Raw genomic sequence first — 11,679 nt, forward strand, 5'->3', positions numbered from 1 at the left:
TGACCCGAGCATCTTTCCCAAAGTAGAGAGAAGAGTAATCCGCTCCAGGGACACATGATCCAGTAGTCTGCACTCTCCAGACAAGGTGAATTCCTGCAGAGATCAGACTGCTGAAACACAACCAAACCCTGCATGTAGAGAGCAGGCAAAGCTGCACAAAGATCTCTGACCAATAACACATGGACCACTGGAAAATAGGCACACTGCAAGGCAATGACACACTAAAACTTTGGGTACAGCACAATGCGCCCTATGTACAGGAAGATAACTATTATAATATTGTTCATTAAAATGAACAGTATAGCTACTTTAATACTTCCTCCTATGTACAAGAATATAACTACTGTAATACTGCCTCCTATGTACAAGAATATAACTACTATAATACTGTGTCCCTATATGTAATAATATAACTACTATAATACTGAAGAATATACTATAATATTGTCCCTATGTACAATATTATATTAATATAATCCTACCTTCTATTAAGAAGAATATATATATTATACTGCCTCTAAGTGCAAGAACAAAACTACTACAAAGCAATGCTTATGTACAAGATTAATATAATACTGTCCCCTTTCTAGAAAAATAAAACTATTATAATACTGCCATCTATGTACAAGAATATAACTACTATAATACTTCCCCCCCATGTACAGGAATATAACTACTATAATACTGCCCCCTAAGTATAAGAATATAACTACTATAATACTAACCCCTATGTACAAGAATATAACTACTATAATACTGCCCCCTATGTACAAGAATATAACTACCATAATACTTCCCCCTATGTACAAGAATATACCTACTATAATACTATCTCCTATGTACAAGAATATAATTACTATAATACTGCCCCCTATGTACAAGAATATAACTACTATAATACTGCCCCTATGTACAAGAACATAACTACTATAATACTGCCCCTATGTACAAGACTATAACTACTATAATACTGCTCCCTATGTACAAGACTATAACTACTATAATACTGCTCCTATGTACAAGAATATAACTACTATAATACTGCCTCCTATGTACAAAGATATAACTACTATAATACTGTTCCTATGTACACGAATATAACTACTATAATACTGCTCCCATGTACAAGAATATAACTATTATAATACTGTCTCTTATGTACAAGAACATAACTATAATACTGTATCTTATGTACAAGAATATAACTACAATAATACTGCTCCTATGTACAAGAATATAACTACTATAATACTGCTCCTATGTGCAAAGATATAACTACTATAATACTGTTCCTATGTACAAGAATATAACTACTATAATACTGCCCCCTATGTACAAGAATATAACTACTATAACACTGTCCCTATGTACAATAATATAACTACTATAATACTGCCCCCTTTGTACAAGAATATAACTACTATAATATTGCTCCTATGTACAAGAATATAACTACTATAATACTGCCTCCTATGTACAAAGATAGAACTACTATAATACTGTTCCTATGTACAAGAATATAACTACGATAACACTGTCCCTATGTACAATAATATAACTACTATAATACTGCCCCCTATGTACAAGAATATAACTAATATAATACTGCTCCTATGTACAAGAATATAACTACTATAATACTGTCTTCTATGTACAAGAACATAACTACTATAATACTGTATCTTATGTACGAGAATATAACTACTATAATACTACCCCTATGTATAAGAATATAACTACTATAATACTGCCCCTATATACAAGAATGCAACTACTATAATACTACCCCCTATGTGCAAGAATATAACTACTATAATACTGCCCCTATGTACAAGAATATAACTACTATAATACTGCCCCCTATGTACAAGAATATAACTACTATAATACTGCTCCTATGTGCAAAGATATAACTACTATAATACTGTTCCTATGTACAAGAATATAACTACTATAATACTGCCCCCTATGTACAAGAATATAACTACTATAACACTGTCCCTATGTACAATAATATAACTACTATAATACTGCCCCCTATATACAAGAATATAACTACTATAATACTGCCCCCTATGTACAGGAATATACAGTAACTACTATAATACTGCCCCCTATGTACAGGAATATAACTACTATAATACTGCCCCCTATGTACAGGAATATAACTACTATAATACTGCCCCCTATGTACAGGAATATAACTACTATAATACTGCCCCCTATGTACAAGAATATAACTACTCTAATACTGCCCCCTATATACAAGAATATAACTACTCTAATACTGCCCCCTATATACAAGAATATAACTACTCTAATACTGCCCCCTATATACAAGAATATAACTACTCTAATACTGCCCCCTATGTACAAGAATATAAATACTCAGGAGTTCTGATGCCCCATGGGCCACAGATGATAGGCCCACAGTTTGAGACCCCTGCTCTAGAGTGAGCGTTATAATGGTCTTTGATGACATCATCGCTGGTTCATCACTTAGTTCTGAATGGCTTGAATATTTTCACGTGTCCTTGAGAAGAAAAAAAATAAAATGAACTTGTTTATAGAGATATTTTGCAAATTGCATATTAGAAGATCTCCTAGAGCTCCAGCCAATCCCCATGTACCGCAGGGCGTTGTTATAGTAGACGCATGTCTCCCACCAGCTAACAGTGTAATTGTAAAACAAGATCACTGCTTGCTGTTGGTGAATCATGGAATCCATTGTAAACCGCATTCCTCTGTGAGCTGCAGACTGATACAATCTATCAAGCCCCGAATACAAATGTGAACACAGCCTGACAGTTCTGTGATTTGCCACCAGAGGGCTTCGCACCTGACAGCTGGATGTGATATGCAGATTATTAGGCCACCATGGATAAAGACTAGTACAGCTCTGGGGGCTCCTGCTCGTCTTATTGTGGATCATTTTAAGACCCCTGCTCACGTCAGGACAATGGCCTTGTGACATGCTGTCCTGTACTCACTGACAATTTGATACATGTAGGAAGCTCTTCAAGGTCAGCACACTCCTGTCCTAAAATACTCTGTGCTGCTGGGAGAACCCTGTTACGTTCTTCCCACATGACAGGCACATTAATCTCCTGAAATAGTCTGTGCTGCTTGTAACTCTCAGCTTATCCCCTCCCACAAGACTAGTGTCATCATCTACTGAAATACTCTGTGCTACTGTGATACTCTGTATCCACTTTGTAACTTATTTTATCACCTTATACAAGACCAGCTCTCTCCTCTCCTGAAATACTCTGTGCTGCTGGGAGACTTTGCTCCTAACACTATGTAACACTTCGCCTGTTGCCTCCTATAAGATCAGCGCACTCCTCTCCTGAAATACTCTGTGCTGCTGGGAGACTTTGCTCCTAACACTATGTAACACTTCGCCTGTTGCCTCCTATAAGATCAGCGCACTCCTCTCCTGAAATACTCTGTGCTGCTGGGAGACTTTGCTCCTAACACTATGTAACACTTCGCCTGTTGCCTCCTATAAGATCAGCGCACTCCTCTCCTGAAATACTCTGTGCTGCTGGAAGACTTTGCTCCTAACACTATGTAACTCTCAGCCTGTCACCTCCTACAAGACCGTCACACTCCTCTACTGAAATACTCTGTGCTACTGTAGTGGGACCCTGTTACCTTCCACTGAGAAACTCTTAGTCCATCATCTCTCACAAAGCCGACACACTTCTCTGCTGAAATACTCTGCGCTATCGGGAGACTGCTCCTTCCTCCATGTAACCTCCCAGCTTGTCATGCAAGAAGAGTGAACTCTACTCCTGAAATACTCTGTGCTGCTGCAATTCATGTTATTATTTTGCATTTGCCAATGTAAGGAAAGACAAGAGGACCCCATCACTTATGGGAGGGAGGGGGTCTCGGAGCAGAAAACGCAGGGTTTGCTAAAATTCCGTGAATTAAAATAGAAAAAATAAAAAAAAAAATGAAGAAAATTAAAATAAAAAAAAAAAAAGAAAATGAAATTCTGAAACAAAAAAAGAAAAAGATATTGGATTTCTTGAAGGCTTTTTCATGTTCTCATCTGCTGCAGATTGTGAGTCAGCCGCCTAATATCCCATAAGACCCCGATAACGCTCAGCCCGGCCCCCCCTCCCGGTACATGAGATGTCCTTTACAGAGCGATTACAAGGGTCGGTTATGTAATGGAGCCGGCAGACATATTCCTCATCTCACACAATCGCAGTCCGCAGTTTGTCGCCCCCTTTTCTTCCCTCGCCCGCCCCGTGCCAAAGAAAAACACATGTCAGTCAAATGACCTAGATTTGCAAGCAAAGAAACTCTTCGGGGTTCTCAGTGCACAATTTCAGGGTAATTAGCAGACACGAGGCGCAGTGAGACAGGCACGCAGAGGGAGATGGCGGGGGAGGGGGCATTGTGCTCCGTATCTCAGCTCTGTCTAGACACAAACTGCTGAATTGTTTCCGAAAAAGCAATTGACAGTCCAGATTTCCTCCCAGGTATCTGCCGGATGGGGATTTGTCGGAGGCGCACAAAAGAGATGGCGGTAACCCTTTCCCGGCCGGAGCCGGCGATGCGGCTCACCTGTGCCCTTATTTGGGATTAATGTGTCAGCTCTTTGCAAATTGCAGACGGCGAAATAATTACCAACGCGCTATGCGGCAAATGGCTTTGATGGGAGTCATTGAAAAGAAGAAGGCGCCGGGATAACGTAACTTCCCCAGTGCCGGAGGGCGACCAAAATAGACAGCAAGCGAAAAACCAAAATAGAGTTTAATGCGGAAGAAAGTGACGCGCTTCCAGAAGCCTCGCCGTGACCAGCGCCATTTTGGTCACCTTGAATAACCTGTCGGCTTAATGGAGCCGTGATACAAAGCCCGAAGCCGCTTTCCTAACCAAGTGTTGTGTAATAATGCAATCTATTGTTCCCTGTTATCAGTCATTGAGGCTGACTATAGAATAGGTGTATATGAGTTATTGCTCTATGTTATCAGCCATTTCAGACTGGGGAGAGGATCTAACTGTAGTGTTCATCATTAGGATGAATCCCAGGAAGAATAGACATCTCCCTGCCCCCATCACAAGTTTTCCGGGAAAGCATTGCCCCCATAACAGTGTCATGCACAATGTCCCAATATCAGTGAAAGAAAGGTGCCTCCATAACAGTGACAGCCATAGTGCTCCCATAACAGTGATAGCCACAATGCCCCAATATCAGTGACAGCCACAATGCCCCAATATCAGTGACAGAAAAGTGCCTCCATAACAGTGACAGCCATAGTGCTCCCATAACAGTGATAGCCACAATGCCCCAATATCAGTGACAGCCACAATGCCCCAATATCAGTGACAGAAAAGTATCTCCATAATAGTGACAGACACAATGTCCCAATATCAGTGACAGCCATAATGCCCCAATATCAATGCCAGCACAGTGCCTCCATAACAGTGACATCCACAAAGTTGCAATATCTGTGACAGTCATAGTGCCCCCATAACAGTGACAGCCATAGTGCCCCCATAACAGTAATGGCTATAATGCCTCTATATCAGTGACTCAGTGACAGAAAAATGCCTCCATAACAGTGACAGCCACAGTGCCTCCATAATAGAAATAGCCACAATGCCCCATAACAGTGATAGACATAGTGTCGTATTAAAGTGACAGTCTTGGTTCCCCCATAACAGTGATAACTTCAGTGCTTAAAAAATAAACTAAATTCTGCTGTTTTCGTGTTAGCTCTCAGGCAGCAGCATCTCACTGCTCCCTGCTGCCTTCTGCAGTGTCCGTGCTCGGCTGCAATGGAATATCATACCCTATTACTTCCACAGTGCAGTCACTAAATTGCAGTGCATCATGGGATATCAGTTCAGGGATAAGTCTGTCACTCAAAGTGCTGATAGATTCCATATCACGGGCACCAGACTCGTGAATACAGCTCTGGATCTTAGAGCATAAGACCTGATGACTGTAACTGAAAAGTTGTACAAGATGGTTGAACAAGGCAATGGTAAACTTACTCAACATGAGTAAGTACATTTAATTAAAGAGCCTTAGCAATATTCCCAGAGGCTGCCAGCAGATGTGTGAATGCAGCTTTGGATGTGATTGGAGCATATAACATGTCATGTCCCACGACTTGGGAATCATACAGTATTGTATTGTATTATTCCTGATACACTGCTATGCAATCAGGTTTGCCTTTTAGAAGGTTGTCCTCCCTCTCTCCCTGTCTGCCTCACTAGCTCTGATCTCAATAACCCCTCGCTTCTTCCTCATTCTGTATATGTCAGCCATGATTTGAGGTTCCTGTCTTGCGTCTCTGGTTCGGAATAGTCTTTTTTACCTACTGTAATTGTGCATAACTACAAGAATTCAGCTTGAAAATAAACCTTTTTCTGGAGTCTTCATGCTTGCCTTTGCAGTCGAGTCAAGCTATCTGATGAAATTTCTTTGTATGAGTCTCAAGAATAGTCAAGCAAATAATTTGCAGTTTGTTATCATTACATGTAGGTTTAACCTGGGAAAACATGGTATTATGCTCATCAGAAGATTGCAGAGTGGAGGCAACAAGTGCTCAGCTCCTCTGGGAATTCCTTCTAGACTGTTGGAATCCATTCTGGATGATGACCTGATGAAGCTGCTTGAGAGACAAGATGGTGTACAGCTGTTATCAGACTAAAAGGCGGTACTTTGAGGAAACTAAGATTTAACACATACAGAATTCTGGTTTGTTTCACTAGTGTTTCTTTACCCCTTGTTTCATATGTGTTCCTATGTGGTTTTCTGCCTTCAGTCTGAATCTACAATGTGCACATTCCAAAAAAACAAGGAAAACCATTGAATGAACATGTGTGTCCAAACTTTTCACCGGTACTGTATATACAGTTAAGTTAAAAGAATGGGCAGCTGACTTGTGAATGCAGCTCTGAATGAGTCAAGAGTATAAAACCCAACTGAACTTGCAATGAGTATAAAATTACTCAACATTATACACACATTGCAAGACGAAGAACATTCATTGTCTTGCGACAATGACTCCTGGCAGGTGGTGGAATATATAAAGCTGTAAGTTGCCAGTCACTTCTTGAAGTTAATGTGTTGGAAGCAGGAAAAATGGACAAATGTAAGGATCTGAGCGACTCTGACAAGGACCAAAATGTGATGTCTAGAAGTGTGGGTCAGAGCATCTTCAAAACGTCAGGTGCGATGTTCCTGGTAGGAAGTGGTTGGTACCTACCACGGAAGGACATCTGGTGCAGGGTCATGGATGACTTATTAAGTGGGAGAGAAGTCTGGTCCATCTGATCTGATCCCACCCAAGGGCGACTCTGACACAAATGACTAATAAATCTACTGCTGGCTATGATAGGAAGGTGTCAGATCACACAGAACATTGCAGTTGGTGTGTTTTGGGCTGTGTAGACACAGCCCCCTCCATTGTCAGTGTCTTCATTGGTGCACTGGAGCATAAGAACTGGACCATAGAGCAATGAAGAAGGCGACCTTCTGCAGTGGCAGAGAGATGATCTGAGCAATGTTCTTCTAAGAAACATTAGGACCTGGCTGTTACACACTTGTCCCAGGTCTGGGCTCGGCTCCCTTCACTACAGTCTAAAATTTCTTGTGCTCCATGTTGGGCTTTGCACGTAGCCCGGCGTCCTCCCATGTGTTGAGCTTCCTAGGCCTATATAAGGCCTACCAAGACACACACCTGTGTCTTGATATAAGTGTTTTAGTTTGTCTGTGCATGACAACCTGTATGTGGTCTCCAGGACATCTCCTGTCTCCCTGCAGCTTCCATTACCTCTGCTACCTGTTTTCGGTCTCCAGCACATCTCCCGTCTGCCTGTGGCTTCCGGTACCTCTGTTTCTTGTTTCCAGTCTTCCAGGACCTCTGCTACCTGTCTGCGGTCTCCAGAACGTCTTCTGTCTGCCTGTGGCTTCCAGTGCCTCTGCTTCTTGTTCCCGATCTTTCAGTTGATCTGATACCTGTCTGTTATGTTCTTCTGCTTCTTGTTCCTGGTCTTCCAGGACCTCAACTACCCGTCTGAGTTTCCTGCGTGCCTCATCTGCCTGCTATGAGAAGTAAATAGGAAAAATTGGAATAACAATAAAGCGCAAATAGGGTTTTATCCTAGTAGCAAAGGGAAGACCAAAGGCAATAGTACTCACCTGGTGTGGTTGAGTATCCACAACTACTAAAAGGCTCAAGACTGCTGCAGACCCATGACTTGGAAAACAAGTAATTGGAATATAAGGGTTAAACCTGTGCTGCCAGTATGAAAGAAGAGAAGAGAATGATAGTCAATGCGTAACCTTGTACAGACAAAGTACCCACTCATGACAGTGGTGTTCCTTCATAGCAGTGCCCTCTTTCAGCAGCATAACACCAACACCACGTTGCTGAAAGTGGTCAGGAATGGTCCAAAGAAAATGATAAAGAGGTCAAGATGAAGACTCGTCTCCAAATTCCCCAGATCTCAATCCAATCAAGTCTCTGCCTGAACCTCACAAGTTACAAAATGTGGAGGACTTGCTTCAAATATCTTGGTGTCAGATACTGCTGAACCCCTCCAGAGTCCATGCCTTGGAGGGTCAGAGCGGTTTTGGGTGCACCTACACAATATTAAGCAGGTAGTTTTAATCTTATGGCTGATTGATGAACAATAAGACTTGTGGAATTTCTATGCAGGCTTATGAATACCGCTCTGGATGTGACAGGATAAGTAAAGCAAAGTATGAACAGAATGACTCAACTTTCTATGTAGCTGGAGCCGCGGCTGACAAGTCCTCCGTCAGCTGAGACGCATGTCCCGGTGTGTATGGCTGGAGATTGCATTGAGCAGCCACCTCCGATCCATCCCATTACACATAATGACACTGCGCAGACAATATGAATGTATTGATTAAACATTTTTACTTTCTGCGTCTTATCAGCCGGGAAGGAGAGCGCTCAGAGCCGCTGGGTCGGGTATTAGCTCAGACGGATAAAATCTTTAGCGGTGACAGAGCCGCTTGGCGCTCTTCTCTGGAGATCTGACCTTTCGGTAGAAAATGTTTAGAAGCCAACGCGACTATTGAAAACTGTTCTTTCAGCAGACACCCCCCTGTGCTAATAATTACCTGGCGCACGGGCGGCAGGATAAATAACAAGACGGCGCGCCATTATTTATTCCTATATAAAAGCCACGACTCTTCGTTAACCCTACAGGTGCAAGGTGAGGGGAGTTGCAGACAGCAGGTTTGGGGTTAACAGGTACAAGACCAATGTTTTATGTTATCCCCATAACTAATAGACATACTGCAGGGACTACAAGCCTCAGGTGCCTAGAATAGGGGGTCTCTCTTCCTTTTGGAGTGGTCTCTGGTTTAGCTTATAAGAGAAAGCTTCCTCCCTTGTGGGGGAGAGGTAACACATCAGTGGCTAGGAAAGAAATCACCCTAAGGGACCAAATATGAAACAGGGACTGCACCAGGGACTAATATGCAATGTAGAGACTGCGCCAGAGACCAATGTACAATAGAGAGACTGTGCTAGAGACTAATGTCAATGTATAAATTGTGCTAGGGACTAATGTACAATTTAGAGACTGTGCCAGAGACTAATGTCCAATGTAGAGACTGTGCCAGGGACCAATGTACAATGTAGAGACTGTGCCAGGGATCAATGTACAATGTAGAGACTGTGCTAGAGACCAATGTACAATGTAGAAACTGTGCTAGAGACCAATGTAAAATGTAGAGATTGTGCTAGAGACCAATGTACCATGTAGAGACTGTGCTAGTGACCAATGTACCATGTAGAGACTGTGCTAGAGACCAATGTACAATGTAGAAACTGTGCTAGAGACCAATGTGCAATGTAGAGACTGTGCTAGAGACCAATGTACAATGTAGAAACTGTGCTAGAGACCAATGTACAATGTGGAAACTGAGCCAGGGACCAATGTACAATGTAGAAACTGTGCTAGAGACCAATGTACAATGTAGAGACTGTGCTAGAGACCAATGTACCATGTAGAGACTGTGCTAGAGACCAATGTACAATGTAGAAACTGTGCTAGAGACCAATGTGCAATGTAGAGACTGTGCTAGAGACCAATGTACCATGTAGAGACTGTGCTAGAGACCAATGTACAATGTAGAGACTGTGCTAGAGACCAATGTACAATGTAGAAACTGTGCTAGAGACCAATGTGCAATGTAGAGACTGTGCTAGAGACCAATATACAATGTAGAGACTGTGCTAGAGACCATTGTACAATGTAGAGACTGTGCTAGAAACCAATGTACAATGTATAAACTGTGCTAGGGACTAATGTACAATTTAAAGACTGTGCCAGGGACGAATGTCCAATGTACCATGTAATGACCAATGTACAATGTAGAGACTAGTCGATCTCCACTAAACACTATAGACAACAACTTAGGACAAACAGGGAAATTGCTTAGCTTTAGACGACTCCAGACAAATGCGAACACGTCCTCAAGCTCCAGAGAGGACAAAGTACTGCTCTTGCTAAAGCCTTCACAAGTAGTAATGAATATTGCCGGCACCTCCCTCTAGAACACACCACGTATTTATACACCCAGGCCAGGGAGTTAATTAGCCAGAGGAAGGTAGCTGCTGGGTCCTAAAGACAGCCTCTAAGAAGATGTCTGTAATGCCAAATGTAGAGATCTACAACCAACTGCAGGGCGACTGTCTGTCACTTCTGACACACCCGTGACAGCTAGAGACCAATGTACAATGTAGAGACTGTGCTAGAGACAAATGTACAATGTAGAGACTGTGCTAGGAATTAATATACAATGTAGAGACTATGCTAGAGACTAATGTTTAATGTAGAGACTGTGCTAGAGGCCAATGTACAATGTAGACACTGTGCCATGGACCAATGTACAGTGTAAAGACTGTGCCAGGGACCAGTATACTATGTAGAGATTGTGCTAGAGACCAATGTACAATGTAGAGACTGTGCTATACATGTGTATAATGTAGAGGCACTGTAGTTCTAATTAGAGTCTGGTTGGAAATTTTTAGCCAAGGGAGAAGCGCACAGCACTGGACAATTTACCTATATGTAATGCAGAGATTTTTGTAGAACATATACTTCAAGAGATCAAAGTATAATGCAGAGACCATTATATGGACCAATTCACAAAGTAAAGACCAATATACAAGGCAGAGACTGAGGGGGAGGGGAAGAATCGAATATCCGTGTACAATGCAGACCTTTGTGGCCCAGGGAACAATGCAGGAACCATTGTCTGAACCGATCCACAATGCAGAGACAGTTTCATTGAACGAATATAACACTGTGGAGTTCATTGTCCTAATCATTGTATGATACAAAGACATTTTTATGGACAAATATTCAATGCAGAGAGAGTTTTCATATATAATATATATTTATATAACTAATATGAAAAGCAGAGTTAATAGCACGGATTGATGTATTATGCGGAGACTGTTCCATAGACAAGTGCAGATATAGGGATCGCTGTGCAATACATGTACAGTCCCAATGGCCACTGTAGGGATCAATGTCAGAAATCTATTATATGTGTGTGGGGGAAAGGGGGTTTCTGCCCCATCAGCGGAGTATTTGTGGGGTCATATATCGGGATTTCACATGCAGTAATACACAGGGGTCCCTGCTCTTTACACTGACTTC

The sequence above is a fragment of the Phyllobates terribilis genome, unplaced genomic scaffold (genome assembly GCF_046119375.1).
Source record: "Phyllobates terribilis strain yellow unplaced genomic scaffold, ASM4611937v1 Scaffold_5__5_contigs__length_657084704, whole genome shotgun sequence".
Classification (NCBI taxonomy): Eukaryota; Metazoa; Chordata; class Amphibia; order Anura; family Dendrobatidae; genus Phyllobates; species Phyllobates terribilis.